The sequence below is a fragment of the Patagioenas fasciata genome, chromosome 11 (genome assembly GCF_037038585.1).
Source record: "Patagioenas fasciata isolate bPatFas1 chromosome 11, bPatFas1.hap1, whole genome shotgun sequence".
Lineage (NCBI taxonomy): Eukaryota > Metazoa > Chordata > Aves > Columbiformes > Columbidae > Patagioenas > Patagioenas fasciata.
Genome location: NC_092530.1, coordinates 11501732 through 11528527, shown reverse-complemented (window position 1 = coordinate 11528527; position 26796 = coordinate 11501732). Strand labels below are relative to the sequence as shown.

General features: G+C 36.8%; 2 long non-coding RNA genes across 2 annotated transcripts in view; one reads left to right on the top strand and one right to left on the bottom strand.

Moving 5' to 3' along the window:
- Window positions 1-26796, top strand: part of LOC139828889 (uncharacterized) — a 449358-nt gene that overhangs the window by 307331 nt on the left and 115231 nt on the right. Inside the window, exon 3 of the long non-coding RNA XR_011740946.1 lies at window positions 19765-19869. This is a non-coding gene — a long non-coding RNA (uncharacterized lncRNA). The remainder of the gene's footprint in view (window positions 1-19764; window positions 19870-26796) is intronic.
- On the bottom strand, window positions 1946-25874 carry LOC136106514 (uncharacterized). Its single transcript, XR_010652136.1, has 3 exons — window positions 25801-25874; window positions 6127-6203; window positions 1946-2796 (listed from the first exon to the last, which is right to left on the bottom strand). It is a non-coding gene; the product is annotated as an uncharacterized lncRNA (long non-coding RNA).

The following is a 26796-nucleotide window of genomic DNA, read 5'->3' as shown; positions in this document are numbered from 1 at the left end:
GGTTACTTGGGAATAGGTTGTATCACACAGGTGTATCTTCTCTGTATTACCCCTAAAATTGTTGGTTACAGAAGATGGAGAATGTTAAGAGAATGATGCAGAGGACTGCGAGGAAAAGAAAGTCTCATGTAAGGCAACCGAATGCTCAGCTGGGGAGCTGGCTGTGTCCTGGCCTCTGCCACAGTCCTCTTATGTCACACCAGGGAAAAAGGGTTTCAGAGGTAATCGCCAACAGTGTGTTTTTCATTTTGTTGCTGTCTAACGTAATAATCAGGGTCTGATTTACAGAAATACTGAGCGCTGACACCTTGTAGTACATCGGGAACCGAGTTCTGAAAATATAAAGTGCTGTAACAGAAACTGCTATTACAGAAACAATGAGGTCCTACATTCTCAAATTCTGCATGTAAAATGAACAAAGCTTTTGTTTACCTGATGGTTGTTGTGTTTCATCCATAAAACAGGAATAATAGAGATGTTTCTTCTACCTGGGGCTGTTATGAAATTTAACTTATCCCTTGATTAGCAATTGCATACAACCATATAAAGAAGTTTTTAAATATTGGAAAGGAATTCTTCCAATTCTCTTAAAAGCAAGGGCTGAGCAATGTATGCAAGTCAGGCCTGTCTGTCTTTCTGTCTGTCTGTCTCTACCTTTCCTTTCATTTTAACGTGTGTCCTTGAAAGCAAATTCAGTCTGTCTGTGATAAAACCTGGAGCTGAGGTCTATGAAGACTTTGTATTTTAAAGACTGGTCTTAGCATTCATTGCTTTCTGAAACATCACTCTCGTGGCCTGAAAGGTGTAAAGTTTACTCCTGAAATCATTTAGAACACTTGAAAAAATTCCTTCTATTTTGGTTTTGCATAGAATTTTGTATAAAACCAGCAGATAATAGTGGCCACTTTTCAGTTTCTTCACAGCGATGAACTTTAAAACTTGAATCTTGTGTAATTAGATTTAATGAGCAATTATGTGCCTCCTAAGTTTGGAAAGTAAACTGTCTCCTAAACGAAGTGACAAATGCATACAAAGCACATGCAAAGGAGAGAAGAAACAAAGAAACAAAAATACTACTTTAGTGCTTGACCTCAGCTCCTGTCGGCTGCAGCCCAGGTTGGAGCTGTTCCTTTTCCTTCACACAGGACGAGCTTTCTCACAGAAGACTCTGGCAAATCAGGGAGCAACGGTTTGCACATATATCTGTGTACACAGATACTATACAAGCTGCTTTAAAATCACAGTGAGAATCAGCAGCAGGGCTTTCTTAGTAATGTTAACAAACATTGACTGAAAAAAAGTGATGTAATAGTGGAGAAAAGTGTCAGAAGGGTGATGTATTCCTAAAACATGGACGTCCAACTTGTCTCATCTTCTTGTCCCATTTTTCATCTTCCAGTCTACAGAATGCAATGACAGTTTTGCATATAAGTGCTTGCAAATAACCCAGGAAATTCAGGTCAAATAGGCTGACTAGCAATTTGTAAAACCTAAACAGTGTTTGGCAGCCATAGATATTTAGCTTATGGTGGTGGTGTTTTGAACATCTTAAGCTCTTGCAAAGCCTTACTGGAGAGCTGCAGAATTTGGGGGGCGGGGTGGCTTGGGGAGGGAGGGGTTGGTGTGTTTTATTGTTCTTTTGTTTTTGTTTGTTTTGTTTGTGTTGTTGTTTTACATATGAGAAGTTCTACATCTCTGTAGATGTATAAACTATTTTTAGATTTGAGAGATTTTCTGTCACCACAGAATCTAAGCCTATAAGTGCATTGTTTATTTTTAAGTTCTTTGGTTGGGATAATCATATTTATACAGACAATTATTTGAAATTTGAAGTTCAACTTTCATTTATTTGCTTATTTATCTGTAGGTAAAATTATATTTAAATCTTTACCTGCTTTAAAATTAAATATTTTGTCAAAGACTAAAATACGTAAGAAGTTTCCTATCTATCAAGACCAGGTACAACTATTGTTAACCAGAAAAAGAAAAAAAATGTTTTAATAGTGCCATTAAAAAAATAGGAATATAAGGAAAAATTATTTAAAATACAAAATTTGTTTAACAAAATTCTAGAGTAAAATAATTTCTAGAGCTTGTTGCAAGTTCAGAGAAATTCTCACTTTCATGTCTTCGGTCAAGGATATGCATAGCTTCTCAAGTAATGACAAATCTACTATAGGCATCAATAAGTCTTTAAAGAGGCCAAAACTAAGCTACTCTCAAGAAATAACAACTAAGTTATATAAACCAAATTGTATTTGTTAAATTCTATGGAAGCTACAACACCTGTTTCAGGAATAAACAGCTCAGCTTGTTCTGAACTTGGGGTGACATTGAGTATATTTTCAACACGCTCCACTAAAGTGCCAGAAAATGGTATTAGGACATGAGGAACATCTGTCTGGAGACTCTGTTCAGAAAGCTTCTGACAGTATTTTGAAAGCAGCTGAAGCAAAGGAAGATGTTCAGTTTATTTTAGTTATCAGCCTCTGGGAGGGAGAAAGTCATAAAGAGGAACGTGTGGAATGAACAACAGGAGGAAATAAAAGCCAGACAAATGTCCATTGCTGCAGCACAGCTACGCTTGCACCTGCAGCCTCCTAGTGATTTCTGTACTAAGAAATGAGTGCAGACATTCCTCTTTTGTATATTTATCTAGGATAATTTTGCAAATAACTTTTCTGGGTTTTCCACTGCATCCTTGGAATGGGTGTCCTAGATTCAATGTTTCAGAAGTTCCTTGTATCATCTGGCATTTAACTTGCATGAGATGAGGGTGATGCATAGCTTGCTGGGCTGGAATTAGAGAATAAGTTAATTACATGTGGGAAGTTTTGCCTTTTTGTAATAGAGTAAAAGCAGCTGTAAAAGATTAAACTATAGTGGAACCACTAAACCATGTCTGGAGTTAGGTTAGGTTGTGGTTGGACTTGATGATCCTGAACCCAGGGTTTGAGGTGCAGCCTCACCAGTGCCAAGTACAGGGGGACGATCACTTTCCTGGTCCTGCTGCCCACACTATTTCCAATACACATCAGGATGCTGTTGACCACCTGGGCACACAGCTGGCTCGTGTTCAGCTACTGTCAACCAACACCCCCCGTGCAGGACCTGATACTTGGCCTGGTTGAACATCATTCTGTTGGCCTCAGCCCATTGATCCAGCCAGTGCAGATCCCTCTGGAGAACCTTCCCACCCTCCAGCAGATCAACACTCCACGCCCCAGCTTGGTGTTATCTGCAAACTTACTGATCCCCTCGTTCAAATAATTGATGAAGAGATTAAACAGAACTGGTCCCAAAACTGAGCTCTGGGGAACACCACTTGTGGCTGGATTTGATTCTATTCACCCCAAAGACTAGATTTTTTTTTTTTTTAATTATTTGTTTTCCTTTTTTCTTTTTTCCTCTGAACTGCTAATAAATTAAGTCCTTATCTTTCCATGAAATCTGTACAGAGAGATTTTCAAGCCCACATGGACTAACCTGTTCTCTTTATAGGGACAGCAGTACACAGGACTTTTTCACTTAATTCTGTAACTAATACCAATGCACAGATAAAGAAATTTCACCTGTGTTCATATTTCATTGTAGACTTCAGATATACATTTCTTCTTTAAAAGAATTTGTAACATCAGCTTATTTTAGGTTACTTTTTAATCCTCTTTTCATATCTGCAGCTCCTTCTCTGATTCTAGTACCTGCCTGATGAAACAGTAGGATTATGTGTGATAATCAGATATATAATGTTCGGATTTGTACATGCTACTGTGAGAGAATAGAAGAATTCCAATTGAAGAAACAACTTGAAGAGGAAGAGGGTTTTTGGTGTTCTGTTTTGTTTGTTTTTGTTTTGTGGAAAAGTCTTTGAATCACAGGTTTCAGCAATTCCGTAACATTTTTCTCCCACTTACCTTACCATTTTTAAAGTAATTATCGTAATTAAGATGGAAAAAACAACTGCCTTATTATTCCGTGAATTGACACTTAGAGGTGACCCAGAGGAGCCTTCTTTTCCTTTGGGAGAGATTCAGTTTTGAGGGTGCTGCCTGGGGCCACAAGCCACACAAGGGGCTGGGGCACCATGGGTGCAGCAGCAGTGATTGTCTTGGAGGCAGTTGCACTGAATTCATCCTGTCTCACGTGGAAACTCTGTCTGCCTTGGATGAAAGGGCAGTATAAAAATAACCACAGATACAGGACTATCACAGAAGCAACTGCAGTCCTAACTTACCCCGTATCTATATACAATGCTACTTATGGATATTCATTTTTTTTATAATTATGCCGCGTATGTAATCTTTGTGCATCATAACTTAAAAAAATCCAGATTGATTTCCCCCTCCAAACAGCTTTTTTTAGCCTGGTGTAAAGCTTAAAATGAAAAGTTTGGAGTCTTTGTAATCAGCACATTTGAAGTTTCATATCTGAAAATCCAACAAAGTGAACCAAGCTTTAAACACTGATACATTTTGAATTTTAATAGACTTTATTACAAGCCTTCAAATTAAAACCTGTCAGGAGAGATAAAAGGTTGGGGATTTGAATTCAAAGGGACTTTGATTAGACAGAAAGGTCAGCAATGGTGGCAAAAAGTCGATGCATCCAAATTAAGCCTAAACCTCTGGAAGAGAATATGCTAATCTTTCATGTAAAGTACTTGTCAGGCTGATCTTGGCTCATATCCACAACAGTTAAACTATTTTCTGTGATAAAATTTTAACAAATGGTAATCCATGTGTAATTTGCCTGTCAAGTGCATGCCATTTGTTTTTACAAATGTTAGATTTTAACTGCTAAGGAATCGTATTATACTGCATAATGTGCTCCTGATTAAAGATTTTGTTTTAGACTCTTTAGTTCAGTTTTTGACTGCTTTTTTTTTTTTCCCCTTGGGAATGTAAAACATAAATGTGAGAGAAAGACGGGGGGGGAAAGGAGTAAAATCAAAACTCTAAATGTCATTGCTTTTTGTAAAACTAAGTATTAATGTATACATTATGCTTTAATTGAACAGCTACTTCAGATGCTTAAAATCATAGTAACTGTTAATATTTCTGAATATGAAATTAAGATTCTGCACTGTTAGCGACCAAACTCATTAAAGACATAAAAGTATGACAGGACGAAAACGGATTTACATTTGTAGAATCTTCTGCAAAATTATGAGAAGCGACAGGCTCCATTTTTTAATGCCGAAATCAAGGTTGCATGTCTAAACCTCAGTGACACTGCGGTTGGGTTTTGCATAGCTGAGAACTAATAGGAAATTAATAGAGTGTAATGCAGGCCTATTGAAATCATTCGAACTTTGTAGATCTGATGTGTAAGAACAGAAGGCATAATTTTAGTCTTTGTTTAGTGTCCTGGACAGATAGCTTCGCTAACATCTAAGTATGGTCAGGATTAAAAAATGTGATGGATAGCACCACAGTACCTTCTTGACAGCTTTTCTGTTCAAATACAAATTTCTGTCACAGCCCCAGAGTGTTTGAAGGAGCATTCAGAGATGAAATATTGTAGCTGCAACAAGCTCAGTGTGAAGTTATTATGTTTTGAAAGGGAAAATAATTATGAACAGGCACATATCTGTATTAATAATGCATTGTAATAAATACACTGGAGTACACTAATGAAATGTTATTGAACATTAAAATTTTGGGAACCACAAGATTATGAATCTGTCAAGAAAAATGTCAATGCATTTGTCTAGTTTTAGATTTTTCTACCTATTTAGGTAAACAAGTATTTGGGAAGGTTATGGTAGATCATGGTTTATCTTAGCTTTCGTGGCGTCTCTTTGGGATATTTTCTCAAAGTTGAGTTTTTTTAAAAAATCCATTTATTTCCGTACCAAAATACATTTCCTTTCACTTTAGACTCTCACTATTGTCTCCAAAAATCTGTGCTAAAAGGAATGTTTATATTGCAGTGCTCTGTAGATTGAATATTGTCCTTATTATAGCAGCCAAGTAGGTCAGAATCTGACTGTTTGACTGATGTGATACACAAAGTCCCTACCTCCATATTAATAATGAATAAAGTAAAAAAGAAGCTGATTAGTGAAGAAGAATGTCTGTATTTAAAGAGCTGATACCTGTAGTGATTTTTCTCCTTTGAGCTTACCTGTTAATTGAAGGACAGGCTTCAACTTTATCCTGTTTCAGCCGATTCCCACACAAGCACCAGGAGTCCATCTGACACTGCAAGATGGCATAAAGCATTGTAATACAAGCCAATGATTTAGCACAATAAGAAAGAAAATTGGACTCCATGAAGTGAGAATAAATTGTCTGACTGCTGAGCTTCTGTCATGAAATTTCATCTCGTGCTCATGTGTTGTCCATGAGATGTTGTCACTTGTCAGCTACCAAAGAACCCGCCATTCTGTGCTGGGGCTATTGTGATACGGGCTACCCCAGCTATCAGAACAGAAGTAAACAGATGAGGTTGCTGTCAATGTTGAATAGTCTCTAGGCATACTTTTGTCAAATCTAAGCCTCAAATAATTCAAAAGTGAGACAGAAACGTCTTAAACGTCTTTTGAATAGTACGAGATGCATTTTTTTTTTTTGAGAAAACATGAAAATACTGTTGCTTTTCCACCCAAACAATTTTGAAAATCATTATAAAGATAAAAGCATAGACCCTAAATATCAAACAAACAGGCAATTAACCTGTCTCTTCAGTGAAGTCTGAATCTTAGTGGGATTTATTTATGCATTTCTAAATATCGATGTTAAGTGGGTCTTGGCTGTGCTCAGAATGATGGCTGCATGTTTCTCAGTCTCCTAAACCAATTCAGAACAGGGAAACCAACTCATTTCACACAACATTGACTGCATCCTTGCTGCAATAATGTATCAGTTTTATTTATTCTTGCCTTAATCTGTCAACATTATTACATTTATATCAACATTTGGGATCCTCCCTATAAAAGTCACTGATTGATAAAGCTGCTCAAGAAGGCTGAAAAACTGAACTAGTTAAAGAGTTTATTGTAGCTGAAAATACCGATATTCATACATAAAGTGGGGGGGCACGGGGATAGCAGAGCAACAGATGGATATGACAATTTTTTTTTTCTTTTAGTAAAAATAGGGGTAGAAAAACAAGAATCAGTGTTTCTTACTAGTGCTCCCTATGGCTGAGTAGACTCTGAAAGTAGGAGAAACATTTAAATGGTAACTGATGCTAGGAGTTAGTTGAGCTGTGATAAAGGGCAAGGCAAGGAAAACTCACCTCTGCATTCCTTTGTTCTCCAATTCTGTCAGACAGTGTTGTGCAATCTGCTCCCTCTCCCTCATTTTGATGTAATACATTCATTTGTATTTGTATTAAAAAAAATCCAAATGCAACTTCCTAAAGAATTAAAGTTACTAAGGAAAAAAAAAAAAAAGTTGTTCAAGGGTTAAAAATGTAAAATTCAACCTAAGCAACCAAATCAAAATGATTTGAAGGGTAGAGATAGATAGGCTATGCTATTTGTTTAATTCCGAATAGTTTTAATTTGACTATCCAGATTTCTGGAGGAGCCTTGGCCATGGAACAACCTGCCCCATGTCACTGCTGCAGCAGTAGTCAAACAAGTGCAAGTTTGTGCTCTGTCAAAGCTTCCAGGGCAACTTCCCAGAGCACTTTCTAGAAACTCTGTTAGTTGAGGAACTATTCAATTGTTTATTTAAGTTTAATTTTGGACTAAAATTTCAAGTAGCACAATTTCTTGCAGTTCAGAACTGTTATTTCATTTGGCTCTTCTAGCTGCTGTACGTCCTTTTAGCTGAATGTAGCTGGACATCATTCCCCATATTCTGAGCAAACCAATGTTGCCTTATATCACTAGAAACTTGGGTTTTGGTGGTTGTTGTTTGGTTGGTTTTTGTTGTTTGTTTTCTTGTTTGGTTTGGTTTTGTTCTGTTTTCTTCCACTGAAGTAGAGACTGAAGTAGATAGTGATCTGTAGTTGTATGATGGATGATACCTTGACATTAGTCTCTTAAACTAAAAGGGCTTTGAGGCTTGAATACTTTCCTTAACACTATATTTTTATGGAGAATGTGATTCCTCAAATAGGCAGGAAACTGGACATTAAGATTTTACAGGTAAAATGAAAGACCTTAAGTTGCATTTAGCAGAGAGCGAGCTGCAAGGGGACTAATACCTGGCTTGTGGTGGTACATGTATGTTGTCCTTCCCCTATGGTCTCACCATGAGGGAGTGAGCGAGTGGACGCGTGGGGCTTTAGTTACCAGCCAGGGTTAAACCATGACACCCTCTCTCATTGTTTCCGAAGTAATCTGGAGGAAAACAAGGTATTCATGTTTGATACCAAGGTATTTTCTACTCTTCTGTCACAAATACGAGTTTGCTCATGTTTTTTCATTTCATCTCATCTCATCCCATCCTCCCTGAAGTTAGAAGCAAACTATTTTACAAAAATGACTCAGCCAATACCAAATGAGTTATAGCTATTTTCTGAATAAAATATGTATTTCGTAAAGTTTTTGCTTTCTAAACCTAGATGGTATCAGAGCATGTAACCTTTGGTACCTTATTTTCAACAATAGAAATTGGGTAGGATTGTGTGCTTGAGCTTCCATTATCTTTTCAGAATGGTTTTGTGACTACCAGTAATGTGTAAAATGAGACTAAACTTCTGTAAGTAAAAAATGAAACAAAATCAGCTTCAAACCCCCAGAAGTTCTTTTCTCAGCATGGTAGATGAATGCGTGCACTGGCCCATGCAGCTGCTGGCTGAGAGTCTGGCCTGCTCATGTTCTAAAGCAACACAATTTCTGATCATAGCTGTGTTGCTAAGGGATCTTTTATGTATTTCTTCTTTTTCTTATTCTCCGGCAGATTTTGAAGACCGACAGGAAAAAATGTTGCATTGTGGCTATGTATTGCCTGCTGTGGTGGTGGAGAGTTATGAATGAATTACAAACAAGCAAAACTTTAAATATGTAGCTTTTAATATGTAGCTTGTTCCCTCTGTTGAGATATTCTGTATATGTACTTACTAGTTGACACAGGTGTTTTCTAGATTTCACTCCTTCTCTTTAAACCAGCAGATTTGCTGATTTCACACCATCATTAACGGAAACCAATTCAATGGTATATTACTCCCTAAAATTACCACCTGCTTTCTACCTTGTTACCTTGATGCTCTTGGTGGTTCCCTTTTTCCCTGTAAGGGTAGTGTGGCTGATCCAATGGAAAAATAACCCTGAAAGAGCACAATGTTTCATTTCATAAGCCAGCTGACACTCACTCAGACATAAACTGGCAAGGAAGAGCAAAATTGCCTCCTTTAGTGTCAGCTCAGTGTTAAACCGGCTTAGACTCAGCCTGAAACCGCACCTGCGGAAATACTAGGGACTCCAAACACCACAATGGATTTAAATTAAAAAAGAATCTCATATTTTTCACTTTATTAATTGGATAAATAACCTTATAATTATAAAATAAGCGAAGTTATCAACTCCATTTGGATAAGCACATGAGTAAAATATGGGCTCCTCAGCAGCAAAGGGGGATAGCAGTGGAGATTTCTCATGCTGAAGAGTGCAAACCAAGGTTGGCACATGGCTGCCCTCTGGTTCTCCCTAAGATTATATAAACTGGGACATTACTGAAGGAATAACGCGATGAAAAAGTACCATTAAAATCACATACTGTGTAAAAGGAGTTTAATGCTCCATCTCACATTTTTAAGATACGATATTAAGAGTTTAGTTGAGTTTTAGTAGCCTTTTCAATTGTAGCCCACTAATGACAAGCTTGCTTTCTAAAGTTTAATGCCTGCTGTGCAAGTGGTACTTTTACCAAAATACATTTGCTGCAGGCTTTTTGACGTGGCTTCACACTGAGATAAACACAATTAACATGAGCTATTTAAAATTTGTTTTTTCTTGTACTTATTTATTAAAGGTCTTTTAAGATCTATTTTTGTTATTAATTTTAAAGAATGTGTAACAAATTTGATGGCACAGTGAGGGTATGCAATTTCAGTGTTTTATTTGTGAGAAATTCCTGGGTCATCTCCTGTTTGTAATAGCATATTCAACTGCACAGGCTCAAGGATTACCATATTGGTCCTTCTTTTAAAATGCTGTACAAGAGAATGTATTATAGCAGCAGATAGTGGATAAGCTAAAGGAGTGCAGGCAGGCTAGCTTGCATAGTATAAAAATTTGATTAGAAAGTATTTCCAATGAATCCTCTTTTGTGTAAAAAGTTTTATCTTTTCTGTATGTCACATCAAAAATAACTTTTAGTAAAAATAGTCTTGCAAAGAATGGCTGCTGGGGGTGGGGAGCTGTACTGGGTATTCATAATATGTAGTACATCTGAGTGTGCTGACACCTTTTAGAATAAATATATTCTTTTTAGGTTAGGCTAGTTCACAATATCGTTGCTAATCTTTATATCCTTCCAGACAGTCTGTGTAAGAGAATTTTTGAATTAGGGAAAGAAGAGAAAAGAAAGAAATGCTGGCCTCATTGAGAGCCCCACACTGCAATCCCCAGCTCTCATTAAAATCAGTGAAAAGACTTCTTTTGACTTTGGTGGGAACTGGATCTTCTCAGCATGCTTTTGAAGGGGTAAAGGGGAGAATATATGCCTCTAAAAGACAAATATATCTTATAGCCCTCAATGGCAAAGCTGTTGTAAGGTACATTTCCAGCCTGTCACCTCTGCTGACTGATCGAAACGGCTCTACTTACTTGTCTCACTTTTTATAGGGATTAGTCTTGAACTACACCCCTCGTGGCAGAATGAAAGGAAGATGGGTTCTTGTGTCTTCCTCCTGTGTATCTGGGCAAGTGACAACTGCAATTGCTTGTTAATAGGGGGATTTGAAAGAGGTAACAGAGGGTTTTGACAATAGGCAGATCCTCACCTTTAATAAATTAGCATAAAATGAAGCTTGTCCAGTTTAGTATTCCAAGTAGAGTAAATATTATACATTTGCCTGTCATGGCCTTTCTGCCTAGCGAATGCTGCGGCTGTCTGTGAGCAGTTCTGATTAAGATCTATATATGGATACAACTAAAATGGCAAGTCTGAGAAAAGGACAGAGTTGTTTAGTTGATTCTGCAGGGGGACTGTGCATTACACTTAGGAGAGTATGTTTGGGTATCAGGCCTCTTTCTGTTGTCTTTGCTGCTGAGTGAGACTGAGCCCCTGGAGACACAAGAGCTTGTTTGATTCTTGAGAACAACAACAAAAAGTGTTCATTTTGCAGATTGTGCAGCATGGTAGCAGGTCTCACAGGACCTGGGAAACCTGGAAACTGGAAGGATTTTAGGAGAAAGCCCTGCATACCATAGGGACTCAGGGGATGGTTGAAACTATAAAGGTTACATCTATGGCACTTCACTGCAGAGACCATATCTGCAGCTGTCACAGCTTTCTGTTTGCTCCAGTGGTAGCATCCCAAGTCATGCTCTCCAAAAGGAGTTTTCAGGACACCTTGGATTCCCTCGTAAATCAGAGCAAGGTATACATAGTGCCAGCAAAGCAAGACAAGTGACGGATAGTTGTCTTAGTTTTGCTTTGGGTATTCTGTCTTGTGTCCTTTGCCAGAACTGGCAAACTATTGGCATTGGTCTTGGACTATCCCAGTCAGATCTGCTGCTTGGGGAATGAGGGAGAGAACAGCTCTTATCTAGCTTTTTGAAAGCGGAAAAGATATAGCTGAGGCATCTCGACTGCTAGATATTTTCATCACTTGGTTAACTTCAATGACTTGATTTTGAAGGAACTATGATTAAGCATAGCACATGGGGCTATTTATCCCAGTAGCATTAGATACATATTGTTCTTTTGCTCTCCATGTTATATTGTTGTGATGATGCTAGTATAACTGTAGCCTTTCTCCAAATACTGAGCCTTGTATAGTTTGGAGAACATGTAGATTTCATCCAAAAGGTCCTTTTAAAAGGATTTGTTGGTATGACAACAACAAAAATTAAATAAATATGGTTTTGAGTGTTACATAACAATCAGAACTGATTTCTTAGAGATCTGGATTTGCTGTAGTCAGACTACTGAAATCCTGCTTTCATTTGAACCCACATGCCTGGGTTGTCTGTTACATTTAAATATTTATAGCTTTGAAGGTTCACCAAGTCTGTAATAAGCACAGGGGAAAATAAATACATTATGCAAAGGGTGATTAGTTTTATCACATAGTCTTCTACAGGGCAGCTGTTTATTTTCAGTGTTCATTTTCTTGGATCAGTCAGGTAGACAGCTGTTCTTTTAGGGCATTTTTTGTTAATTTAAGTAACTTCTTTGAATTGCAAATCTAGCACCAAATTCACTTCTAAAAATTCAACCTCCAGCTCATAATTATATCATCAAAAAAATCTTCAGATCAGTAATTCAAAAATATCTACTTGTCAGAGATTTCAAACAAATGCAAAGCATACACTCTGTAAATCACCCAATACATCAATGTCTATATGAAACCGAATATAAAATGTCCAGGTCTGCTAGATTTCTCAAATAAAAAATAATAATGTACATTATGTACATTCCCACAAGGGCACAGCCAGCTTGAAATACTGTCATCTTGTATATGTGACTTCATAAACACTTGTTAATATCAATAGGCATTTGGAAAGATAGAAATATGGTAAGTGGGCAGCATATAATTTATCTGTTCATTTGTTAAATTGCTTTGGATTTTTGCCCAAATCTTGAGGAGAGTTACAGGATAGGGGAAGGAAAGGAGCACTGCAGACTGGGCTGACGCTTATCGCGCCATGCAGGAACAAGACTTTTTATGTTTTAAAGGAACAGTTGTGGTGTAGAAGTGCTGTCTCTCCAGTGTGGTCAGCCATATAGTCCTTGGTCTCGTCCTATCCTTGTTGAAGTCAGTACATAACTGTTTAGACACACATTTTTCATTCAGTCTGTCAGACTTGCGCTATAAATATTTGTGTCCCTTTCAATTAATGTGAAAACATAGATCTTGGCTACCGTGGTTTGTTGAAGGCATTACCAGAATGTTGCTGTTAAATGAATTCTTCATACCGTTCAGCTACAGAAAGTGTAACATTATCGCTCCAGCAGATGAATCTTACTCAGTGAATGTTGGCATTTATACTGAAATTGTCTTCAGATATTTAGTGGCTGACATATTTTGACCATTGTGGGCCAAACTGTAGTGTACTAATCCTGTAAGCGCAAAATGTTTTATTTTATTGTGAACTAGAATTTTTTCCATTATGAGTTTATTACTCAGATGGTTTGTTTGTTAGGACTTTAAAATTTTGACAAAGTACGAAGAAGTTCACTTGGATGCATGCCGTTAATAAGATATGTTACAATTCTAGCTGTTTTAATTTAGAAACAGTTTTATAGATCAGAGCAATGTTAAGTGAATATATTATTATGATGTAAGTACAAATGGCGTTACACTAAATGTGGTATCCACAGTTAATTCTAGGATCGTGAATACTGTGTCTAGTTAATTAATATGCTAATTAACTAGTTTAAAGATAAAAGGGGTATTGAAAGAATGCAATAAAGAGCTTGTATTTTTCTCTTCAGCTGTGCAAATACAGCTCCCTGCAATAACTTAATGAGGAAATTTCAAAGGAACAAAACTAACAACGAATGAATTAGAAACTTATCTAAGTAATTACATGGTATTGTTGAGACCTTTTGGGTAGGGACTAGCATAACTATGTGTTTAGATTGTCATAACAGCAAATAACAGAGAGAGTGGCATAACTAACAAATAAAATACATTTATTTTTCAAAAATAAAATAAATAAAATTTATTTTTCAGAAGCAGGCGAAGCAGAATTTGAATTAACTGGTTAGTATTGAAATCAATTTATTTATTGATAGTAGTAAGATTGAAAATACTTGAAAGGTAAAAGGATGCATGCACTTCGAAGGGAAGAGAGCACAAGTAGAGAAAAGAGTAGCACTTTTTTTGCAGTAATGAGAGCACCTGAAGCAGGCTTTCAGCCGGCCTTTAATATGTTAGCAGAAAAGGGATTGCTGTTCAAAAACCAAACCCGCTGTTTGTTCAGAAATAAGTATTCTTTGGAGACTGCTCCGAGGGCTATGGAGACTGGTTTTGATCTAGGATGGAAAATCAATAGAAAATCTTAATGGTGTGGCACTGAGAGAGGAAAGATCCTTAAGCACCGTGACAATGTGCCTTAAACTGAGTCTGAAGACCTATTATGGGCTAAAATAGGGCCTAGAACATTTCAGAAAAATTAAGGTCTTTCAAGAGAGAAGAAGAAAGTGTAGCAAATCAAGAATTTGTGGTTTAGAAAGATGCCTTCAGAGCTTTAACTGCTTTAGTTGTGTTAAATTTCTTGTCTGTAAACACCTTTCCTCAGCTGGAGAAAGCCAGTATTTGGGGTTTTCGCATCTGTCAAGAAGCCATGCATATTTAGGCTTGTCAAAATTATGACAATATCCATGCTAGCAAATTCATTCTGAACTACTATGTACAATCTCAGCTGACATCCATGCTTGATAAAAACAAAAAGACTATCTCCTAATCACTTTAGTCTGTTGCTAATGGGCTTGTTATTAACACAAAAGCACCGTTACAGCTAATTTCAAAAGATACAAACATATGAAATGAAGCATGCAACAAATCTTCTGTTTTCTTTTGTTTAAACAATTCAACAGAAAAAATCTAATAGGTACTAAATGGAAGCTAGAACTTGGCTTATAGAAACAGTAAATATAACTCTGAGGATAAATAATATCAAGTATTCTAGTTTAGAATTTGTTATAGAGGAGCATTACTTTTTTTTTACTATTAAGATAAAGCATCTGGCACCTTTGATTCAAATTTAAGCCTTAACACATAGTTACTATTGAGGAGCGGCAGAGGTGATCCGTTCATCACAGATACTGATAATCTAAAATGCATTTCATTGAGAGTGAACACTTATATAATCTGGCCATCATACCTCACCCCCAAAAGGGAAAGAAAGTCATGCCCTTCCTTTCAGCAATTTAATTGAGGACAGGGATGAGTCTCTAAAAGGTGACATTTTTTTCTGAAGGGTTTGAGTGATTTAGAATGGTGGGTCCCATTGATGTTCTGTGAGTAAAAGCTGGTGCAATTCTACCCTCTGAACATTTGGGCGTACAGAACCAGGGCAAAACTCTAACAGTGCTTAAGTTGACATCTAAGCCTCTTTTAACTTCAAGTGAATTAGGACTAAACATCCTCTAACATAGTATGCAGTTTAAGGCAGTTTTTGATTGGGTTTTTAGTTTATTCATTTCAGCCAGAAAACTTCAAAGATGCAATAAATTTTTGAGCTCTTTTGCTTAAGGAAACAAGGTTTATGCCTTGTGTCTGTCTGTTTTTCCCCTGATAACTTTTGAAACAATTTTGAAATGCATTTCACAGAGAGACAGAGGTCTCAAAGACAGTAAGTTCCTACAAACTGAGAGTCCTCAAAGCAGTTCTTGACAGTCAAGTGTTCAGTGGCTGAGCTCCTCTCAGCAGCTTTGCATATGTTCTCATTGAGGCTGTAGGGTGAGTATGCTCTTTATTCAACACCATCTATTGCACACAGGAGAGAAACATGATCAGTGCTTGCACTTGAAAAATTTTAACTTCAGTCCTGAACTGCTTGAATCTCAAAGCATCCATGGAAAACGAAAAATGAGACTCTGAACCAGACTTCATCAAGTTCTGCTGTTCACAAGATGTTTTGCATGCCAGGTATGATGGCCTCATGCTTGGGTCAGTCTCATTACTTTTTCTAAAACAAATTATTGATGAGAGCTCATGTAAATTGTGTTTATATATATAAAATACTGTGAGTTTCGGCTGGCTTTGTGTCTCTGTAGATGGCTAATTGTAGCACTGTCAGAAAGGAAACAAAAGGAATTCACAGAAGTGGAACAGACACTGAAGCTTAGGAAAGAATATCTTTAATAAAATACACCCGCTTAAAAGACAGCATTACATAAAACATGAAATAGTCTAGGTGACAAATTTCATTAGCTTTGAATAAACTCAGATCTTTGCCACAAAGCTGAAAGAGTGTGGCCAAGATGTGACATTAGATAGAAAACACCTGGGGCAGAAGGTTTCTTCTTTACTGAAGAATCGTATTCTACATGGGGTTTTATCTCTTCTGTGGTTTGTTTTTGTTTGTTTGATTGTTGGGATTGTTTTGTTTTGTTTTTCCTAAATTGTAGTTTTCTTTATCATTCGATGTTACCAATATGAAGTCGGTATCTTTTTAGGCTTTGGCTTGCTATTATTATGAAAAATTAAACTTTAGTCAAACTTTGTGGAATTTTACATCACCCACAGGGTCTGTCCAGTTAGGGGTTTGTATCTAAATAACCAGGTTTTAAAATATGTATTCTGTGTTATTTCAGGTATACCTGTGAATGACTGACATGTCTTAAATGAAAGATCTCTTGTCCCCAGTGGTGGTTAAAGTCAGAGCTGTCTTTTTTGAATTATTTTATTTCAGGAGCTTTTAATCGTACCCCAAGGACATGTCAAGCTCTCACATGCTCTTTCTTTCAAGTATATTCTTACACAAACACATACTGTGGAGGAGATGTCATTTCTTTTCCTGTTCCATTTCAAGCAGGTGCTCATCATGGTAGAGTAGATTCATAAGAAATTAAATATTAGCACCATAATAAATTGCAGTTAGGTGAAGTGCAGCCCTCTTTCAAATGCTGAAAAATTAGGTGGTTGTAAAGCAACAGCTAAAGCAGCAAAAAGCATTCTGGCAGTAAATCAAGTAATGCAGTTATTCTCTAAATAAATACTGAGTTTGTTAGTCAGATGGAGTTCATTCCCCTCTCTTAAAGTTATCCTTCTGACATTTCTGTGGATGTGAATTAACTTGAAGATCATTGTGACATTTGGTTTACTGTATACTTCTCCACTTTATTGAATTTTCTACTCCTGCAGTATCAATTAGTATATTTATAGTCAAGCTATTCAACAATTTTGATTCTTTTTCAATTATTGTTCTCATGGATCCCAACTAGATGGTTTTTATGTCCCAGGTACAGCATGAAATCTGAATGCCCCAGGGGTTCACATTTTTCCCGAGGGGGCTTAACAGCTATTCTGTCCTGCTTTTACTGCTCGGGATAAGATATTGTCCTATTTGGTTTCTTGCAGGCTTTGGTACAAAACTATAATGATGGCTATTGTGGTTGTCGTTATTTTTGTATTTGTTATTTTTATAGCTCCATAGGCAAAAAAACACATTTTAAACATTAGGTAGGAGCTTAGTATCTGGGTCTTATTTAGAACACTAGGCTCTAAAATTGCCTCCTGTGAAACTTTAGTCATGTCTTTCAATGGCTGTGTATTGAATGACTGACTTCAATGTTTCTTTGCGCAAGCAGGAGCAGTGCTGCTTAGAGAGCTTGCAGTTTGCAAGCCATTTTTGATATGTACACAGAGTAAGCCAGTAGTTGTCTTTAAAATCATTTATTGATGGAGGAGTGAAGGAGTGATATTTAGACCAAGAATTGTTTTCGGGAAGAAACAGCCTGTTTTCCCCTCAAGCTCATTTCTGAATATCAGGAGAAAAAGCAGTCTTGAAAACCTTTAAAAATGTCTGAGGCTGAATTGCTTGATGTGCTTCCTGTCTGTGGTACATTGGACATCCACAAGTATGTCTTTATCTGTACATTAGGACTTTTGCCTCTGCTTTGGTTCCAGCTCTATAGAAGTTAGAATTCATTCCCAGTGCTCATGCCTGCCTTCATCTGGTACCCTTATCATCTGCCTTTGCACCTAATAGAGCAATAACATCTGTCTCTGTAATCTAACAGGCTGAGGGAAGGTGGACATACATGGGCAGTTGAAAAGATTTTGATAGCACAGGAACAACTAGAAATAATGGGGGACTGTGATGCAGATGCTTAGATGAATGCCTATGCTCAGATTTACTTGAATTTACTCTTCATCAGCCGTGCTTGGTCTGCATGGGCTCTTGCACAGCCTCTTTGGTGTCTCTGCGGCAATATCTTGGCTTCTGATTTCTGGGAGAATGTGATGGGGCAGATGAGGATGGTTCAGAGAGATCTAGTCCCGTCCTTGCAGGTGTTGTTGGCACAGTCTCTATGCCTTGCGAAGAAACTGCTTTCCATCCCAAGCAGCTTTGCAAGCAGACGGTCTCATACACAATTATTGAAAGGAAACTATAGACTAGATAATCTGACTGCAGACCAAAGCTTTGCTGTTGCTTGCGGTTCCATGTATTAGGTCATGAATAGCATTCACAAACAAAAATGTTATTCAGGGAAAGATTTTAAGGTTTCTCTAATACTGGCCAGGTTAGAGGCTTGAACTTTGGTTTTCCATTTCTATCTTATCCTCATTTTGACCAGGGATTACCTTTTCATCCTAAGAAATGCTTCTGATGGAATGTTCAGAGGAACATTTCAGCAAATTCTTTCTCCAGAAAAGAAAGTTTAATAAAAAAATATTGCCTCCCATTCTAGTCACAAACATCAGTTTAGTCTTTAAAATGCATATAACATCCTGCAGCCCTCAATTAACAAACAATAAACAATAAATTCACTACTCATCCAAACTATCATTATGAAAAGAGCTTTTGTAAATATATGTTCTTACAGCTGTTCCAAATGCCACCTTCTGCATGGGCTTTAGATGTATTTGCTGCATTAAATAACAGCAATATATGTAATTGAATACACTTATTGATAACTAGTTGCCTACTACAAAATGTCTATTGAATTCCAGTGGCCTAGTGTGGCTGAGGTCATGGTACATAAATTTGATTGTAATCCCAAATTAAATTTACATATACCTGCTGTACTATAACAGTGAAGAAAATGAAACACAGCCTCCCTGAATATAGATTTGAGAACCTAGACAATTTCATTTCTGTTGGTCAGATTAGTTGCGTGTAGAAGTTAACTGCTGCTCCATTGAAACAACTGTATTAATGCTGTTTACTATCTAGAAGAATTGGGACCTATGGTCTTTTAAAATATGAAGCGAAATTAAAGATGTTATGTGACATATCGGGGATTTTTTGTACTGTATGCCTGAATAAAAATTACTAATGCAAGAATGTCTTGTTTTCAGAAATAAGCAAGTTACTAATATGTTGAGCTGTTTTATTTTGTTGGTTATTTGGTTGCTGCTTGCCCAGTACTACAACATATAACCTCTGACTCTCTAAAAAATTGCTTTTATGTTGTTTTTTTTTTATGGAGTTATTTGTGTTTAGCGCATTTGCCAATCTCAAGAGAAATGAAATTTCTTTCACCATCTTTTGTCTTGAATCTTGAATTGTTTAGCATTATGTCTTAGTTGCATTTGAGTCATATTGCTGTATAATGGTTGCACTCTGTCAAGCATTCATGGGGCAAAGAGCATATTGTAGCAGCATAAAAAACCAATACTATGAATGTTATACAGCAATGGGAAGATTTTTAGATTTTACAGAAGAAAGTGGTTTTTGGGCTGAAGGCTTTATCAAGTGAATTCTGACTTATTACTAGTAATCAGCAGACTGCTTTTCTAGATGAGAACTATTCGCATCAGCACTTAGCAGCTGTGCATACCTCACTGAAATCTTGTGGTAATAATTTCACTTTTAACATGATTTGACTAACAGATTGTATGCCTGTTGAAATCAAATATGAAGAAATATGGTAAAAGCTACCTAAAACAGAATACATGAACTTCCTTTGTCTGCTGGTAAAATTAAATTATTAATGGTTTAATTTCTTATTTTTTCCACAGGATTTGAGGATCCAATTAAAACTGTGTTTGGACCATTGCTTTGCCTGCCAGTACTTAATCTTTTCCGAAAGCCTCATCACTTATCTGAAACAAAAGAAGAACGAGGTAAGGAGAGAGAGTAATGAAATGCAGCATAGCACATCTGTCAAAGGAACAGAAAGTAGCTTTAAAAAAAATATTCAGGATCAATGGCATTAAAAAATTATTTGTTGAGCACTAAATGTGTTCATGTTAGGCATCTTAATTCTAAGGGATCTGTAACTACCATTATGTTCTTGCGTACACTGAGGGTTTGGTTGTTTAAGAGATTTACTGTTGATGTAGCCACAGGATACAAATGACTGATCGAAATAGATGCTCTGGAATTGCTAAATGCACCTCTCTGTACTATAGAATCCTTTGGAAGATTGTTTGACGTCTTGTGGCTGAATTTATGAATAGAATTAACATTTCTGAAGTTATTTAAAATTCAGTTTTGGGTCAGTCTAGATTCGTATTTTCCAAATATGCATAATGCAATATTGTGTACTGCATTAAGAGACTTAGCTATTTCAGCACTTAGAGCTGTGCTATCCTTTGTTGTTGAAAATAGATCTTGCTAAAATACCTGGAATTGACTTTTGGTATTTCACTTAGGATTGCAATAATATACAACAAGGCAGACATAACTGGAGGTGACAGAGAAGAGTAGTACAGTGATTTAACCTTGGTGGGATAAAGATGTAAGGGACACATGGTTTGTAAAATTTGGACCTTTTTTGAGTCTAAAAGGTATAGCCTGCAGTGACCACCTATGTAGTCACTGCTGACTTCCACCGAGAGACAATATTGGGATCTCAGTTCTTATTTTTCCTGTTCACTCAATTTTTTTTTCTACATTCTCAGCTTTTTGCCAAGGGTCAGGTTAAAACTAATAGTAGCTGCTGCAGACCAGGCTCAGTCACTCCTGAATATCCTTTCACCCCAGCCCCCTTACCTGAAAACCAGCAGACTAGAAAGCTTTTTATCTTCTCGCCTTTTCAGCATCAAATATCATGTATTTGATTTGGAACTGTTAAGCATGCACCCTACCTAGAGTTTCTCTCAAGATAACTGTTTGTAATCATGCTTTTCTAGCTGTATCAAGGGTATCATTAAGTAGATGGGAAAATAATGTTGAATGTGGCATCATCAGACCACTGATAGCCATAGGCCATCCAGAAAATAGCTGGTGGTAGCTGCCAGCAATAAGTAAAACCAGGTTTAGTAGGTGTGTTTTTAAAGCATACGTGTTGCTGAGGGACAGTTGTACCTCCACATCCAGAGTTGGTAAGATACATATCTGATTGTCACAAGCATTCCTAAAATATTTTCTACAATTGGTATCAGAAACTACTTTTACATATGTAGATTTGTTGGATAAGTTATGTAAATCCTTGAGGCTTGCCAAATAACTTCATCGTTTCTCAATCTTGTCTTACTGTAACTGTGTCTTACAGCAAAGTTTTCTTGTATATTGCCCATCTAGGGCATCATAGCTGCTAAAAGCAGCGGACATTTGCACAAAACCATTTTGACCAACATTCAAGCTTACAGAATTTGATTGAATAATCCATTTGTTGAGCAGCTACAGTACGAAGCTCATCACATTGGGCTCTGAGACTGGAAAAGACAATGAGACGAAGAACATTTGTATAATTTAATAAAAATTACTTCCTAGCATTGCTTATGGAAGCAAGATGAGGTGCTTACGTAGAATTAGTTACCAACATGGTCCATCTTCAGAAAAGAATTAATTAAACTTCAAATGAACTGCTCTTAATAGGATTTGAAAAAAGTGCACTTGATTTGTCTGTAGCCTCTCAACTTTTTTTCAGTGCCATATAATTGCATTTCAAAGCTATTCTTCCAATACACGGAGATCCCAAATTTAATACCTTAAAGATTCTCTGATATTTTCTTGTTTGAAAAATTAGTTTTTCCACCTTCAAAACCTTCCTGCTTCCTCAGAACTCTATTAGTGAGGTATGTTAACTTAAAACAAATAATTCTGGAAATTATTAGCTTTTTATAAGCATAATTACTTTATCATTATGAGATGACATTTTAAAAAAATCTTACACTGAATTGGTGCCTAAAATGAGTAATGTGCTAATTGTGTATGCAGTTTAATTGGGACCCCTACTGATACTGAAAATGGTCAAAGTTTTATTGTGGTTTCTAATGAAAAAAGGCTTATATGATTACAGTAATGTATGCGTGTGAGTGGGATGTCTGCGTGTCTTTATTCCCCAGTAATAATTTTAACCTGTTGACTGATATCAGTTTTTTTTAGCCCAATGACTGACATTAACAGGAAGACAGATTTTCAAAAGATAATTATGTTCCCAACATTCTAGTGTAAATACATGGCTTTGCAGGAAAATAAAAAAAGGATCTTTAAAATGCCCTGACTAAGGAAAGGCCACTTCATAAGCTACTCCAAAAGATTCTACAACAGAAGAAGACCTAATTAATGTGCCAAGTTTGGAGGGGGTTTTCGGCCAGAACCTTAAAATCTTGAATATGGCAGGATCCATAAAGGAAATTTGTGAATGCAGGGAATTTTCTGAGGATTCTGCTCAGGAAATCAGACTGCCTTCCTCCTTGTGTGCTCTGAGTATCTCCCTCTTTATTCTGGGTACATATAATACATCCTCTTTCTTTGTAAGGTGCTGGTATTTGGTATTAAAACCAAGGCCTCAGTCTTGCAGCAGTAGGAACATTTATTTTCGGTTATAGCTTTTGTGTTTAAAATCAAAAACATTATTGTACATGTGGTTGGCAGGCTTCCTGTTTTATCATTTATTACACTTGCAATTTCAACTGTAAACACAGAAAAATATCCATTTTGCTTATGGGACAGCTTATCGTTCCTATTGAACAGTAACAAACCTTATGATATGAATGGAAGAATTTGATTTGTCTGCGTTATTAAGTATACTAGCTATGTGATTAGACATTACTCTCATAAACCGTGTCTTATGTTGCTACTTCACAAATTCCTGCTAGCTTGTACAAGCAGTGAAGTGTTCGGCAGTGAAGTCCTTAAGCAGATGCAGTATATGTCAGCACATGGCTCCTAGCCATTGCCAAGTCTTTGACAGTATTACAGGCCTTCAAGATGAAATGTGTCTTCTTGGATAATTTGTATAATGCACCTTTAAGGTATTCATAGTTTCAAGATGCATTTGGATTTACAAGCTATAAAAGATAAAGCATGCTTTGCAGTTTCTATTTTAGATATAGCACCATTTAAAATGCTTGAGGCTTCTCCTCCATACAGTGAATGGTTTGCTCTGAGGATCTTAAACATTCATTTCTATTGGCTCTCATATCAGAGATTCTGTATTAATATTACCATAGTGAAATAGGAGACTGACTGCTGGGAATCTCCAGGCTATCAAGGAAAAATACTGTGCAACAATACTGTCCTTTTCACTTTCCTTAAAGGTTTTGAAAGCAATTTACAAACATTAATAACATGTTACGGTAAGCTCCTGAAGCTGGATCTATGTGAGCACTGAGTCCTAGAAACTTAAACTGAGATCAAAATGGGTAACAGCTATGCTATGTCAGCACAAACTACCCCATCCTTTGCTGGGCTTCATTTTTTGTAGACCCTCTTGGACACCCATAAAGTTCTATTTCAAAAAATGTCCACAGATTGCAGCTTCCCAGCTCTGGAGCCTACTTTTTCAGGCTGAGCATTGATTCTTCAGTCAGGGCTTTTTATTAACTTGATCTAAACTTTGAAAGAATTTCAATAATCAAAAAGAAAGAAAGACACCTAATGTAGAGGAAATACAGGTTCTTTGAGTCTCTTGAGAATAAAATCAGCTTTCTAATAGCAGAATTCACCTTGCCTAGGTGTAGAAACTTTCTTAGTTAGAATGATTGTGTTCAACATTCAATCTGTTTTACACTGTTGAAAGGCTAGACCCAACAATAGTGAATTATGAATAAGGAGGAATAGCCACAATTTCAAGTATCAAAGAGCAAAGCCTTAGCTGTGTTTGACAGGCTTTTCCTTTTTCCTTCTTCCACCCTCCCCCATAATTCCATAAAGTGTTTGTTTAAATTTTACAGTGTGTTCTGTATATTAATGTGAAACTTTCATTCTGTATTTACTACTCCCAGACAAGATGGTTTAATGTAGGGTAGGAACTACTGAATTATCTGTTGTCAGAAAGTGCCTAGCAAATTCTTATGCTTGTATCTCATTAGTTCGTCTCACTGGAACCTCATTCCAACTTTCACAGGCTAAAAATTTGTTAGCAATATATTTTGTAGTGATTCCAAGATACGTTTACAGAGTTAATCTAAGTCACAGAGTAGACAAGGTAGACAATAGTACACTATATTCCTTATTCATTTGTGCAAGAAATGCTCCTTTTGATATCAATGGAAATCCATGATGCAAAGGGGACATTTTTCTCGTTGTCCGGTACTATAAATCACATGAACATATACCCTACCATTTGAAACGTGATCTCACGTGCTCTCCTTGTTTTTGCTTATCATATCAGAACACTATTTTTAAAGATAGAATTTAAGCATTTCTTAGAGATAACTTGAACTATCAAACATTAAATATCATTACTCCTTTAATTATCTACATAAAATAAAAAACTAGGAGATACTACAGAATTCCAGCAATGCAATTTCTCAGTAATTCACCATGGAGACAGTTTCTTGCAATATCCCAGACTTCTGTCCTTTAAGATAAATGTATTCTTATGCAATTCAAATTATTTTAAAATCTTTAAAGTCTCATTTTACAAATCATTGATGTATTAACTTAGCTTAATCATTTGAGTTTAGTCTAGCAAAAGCACATATGTGGTAGAGATGTTTCTTACTTCTTCCAGCATATTCTATAAACCAGTGAATCAGTAACAGGAAAGATAAAATGAATAATTCAAAAGATCAATGTTGACAAAAGACCAGAGATACTTACAGTATTAATATATTTTTGGTTTTGTGCCCGTAGGCCATAATTTTACAGATAAAACATATTTTTGAGTAAATAAAGCTGATCAATTTGTACTATATCTATAAATATAGTAGTATGTGCTTCTACCAGCATTAGAAGGATTGTGTGAGTACATTCTGTGATATATTTTGCTAGGATCAAAAAGGCAATAAATGATTAAATATATATCTTCTGCCTGACACATTTCATTTATGCTTCCACAAAAGTGATCATAGCCTGTTCTTTTTATCTTTTGACTGTTGTTAGTGCTTCCCAGCGCAGGGGAGGCCTGTGGCTCCAAACAGCAGTTCCCAGACTATTGGAATGCTGCTGGATTTAAACCTTTGTTACCTTGCTCAGAAGGAAATCAGCACTGAATTGTCCTTCTTAGGCTGTCAGCAAACACCAAGGCTAGAAATATCAAGATGGTAGAGGACCTCAAATTATTTTAGGCACAGGGGCTCAAAGGTGCCTCTTATCCTGGTGAAATCCTACTCCAGGCTTGCAGCAAGACAATATTTTCATGGTCTTTTACTCAAGCTGCCAAGTAAGTTTGTGCGCTGCATCCTAGAATTGGGGCAATGAGACAGAGCAGCACAGCATGGTCTTTGTTCCTTGGTAGCACGTGATCACCAAAGGCCAAGTTCAACTTCACTTAAAACTACATGTAACAGTGCCCTTTAGTGATAATTTGATTTTGTTAACAGCTAAGAAAAATAATAATATCAGAATTAACATTCTGAGCATCTCTCTTCGGTTGCAGAAACCTCTGCTTCCCTTTATTCCCAGAAACATTATTTGGAGATTTTCTTGGATGCTAATTGGTATGTAGGTTTCAGGTGGCTTAGTAATACTAAACTTCTGCCTCCAGAGAGTTAGATAAAACTCTGTAAGTACACTGATCTCATCCTAATCCTTGGTAGGCATTCTTCCAAATCTTAAAACTAGAAATGCAGTCACGTCAAAATAACATATATTTTTTTTAACCTAAGTAGCTAAGTACTTGAAAAAAAAGAACAAGTGCTGCAGGTCAGGACTTTTACGTAAGTAGGAAAGTATGAATGGTGGCAACACTGTCTTGGTAGTACCATCCTTTGTGATACATGTTAAATTCAGCTGAAAAATAAAAATATAAGAAGGTGTCATGTATGGAAAAAAACCTATATGAAAACAAAACAGCATGTGTAAGCTCTTAATTTAATTACTGAAGATTTATTTTGATTTGTATCTGAAACACAGCAGGCAGAAGAGAGAGAAATTACATTTGTTGGAATAAAAATAGATTGTTCCAATGCACAATATTTTCCATTACGCTCTCTGTAGGTTTACAAGCCTAGAGAGCTTGTCCCTGTATTTCCTGTTCCTTCATTTAAGGAGGTTTTACATTTTCAACATAAAAAAGCATAACAAGATAGAAATACTGGACATATCAAAACTGTTTCAGCAGAGTGGCTCGTTCCTTACAGTGTCAGGAAGTTTTGGACTAGAAACTCAGGGAAATCGAGATTTGTCAGATTATTCTCCCTGACATCTTCAGAAACCCCACTTGGAGAAATTTGTTATCTCACCCCCACTGTCAGGAAGACTCTTTCTTTCAACTGCATAGGTACAAACCCGCTTCAGCCACCCAGCTCTTAGTTTCCATTAGTGGGATGTAGAAAATTTGCAGTCTCTGTGCAACCTTTGTCTACAGGATCTCTGCGTATGTGCAGGGTGGCTCTATAAGTAGGAACAGAGACTTTTGAACCCGTCTCAGCACCTTTTAGCAGAGCTCAGGGAGCAGCACTGGCCACCAGCCTTTGCTCCGTGCTGTGCCCTCCCCAAAAGAGCCCAAGACAGGGCAAGTCTGCAACCAGAGCTTCCTTGCAGCACTTGGAGATTCTCTTCCAGAAATCGGACGGCAGACCTGCTGAAAGCCATCAGAGCAGGAGGGAACTTCTAGAAGAAAGGTGACTTGTCAGTAACAGTTGTTTGAGTACTTGGCTGCACATTTCACCTGCCTTTTCCCTTGTCAGTCTCTTTAAAATAGAATTACAGTC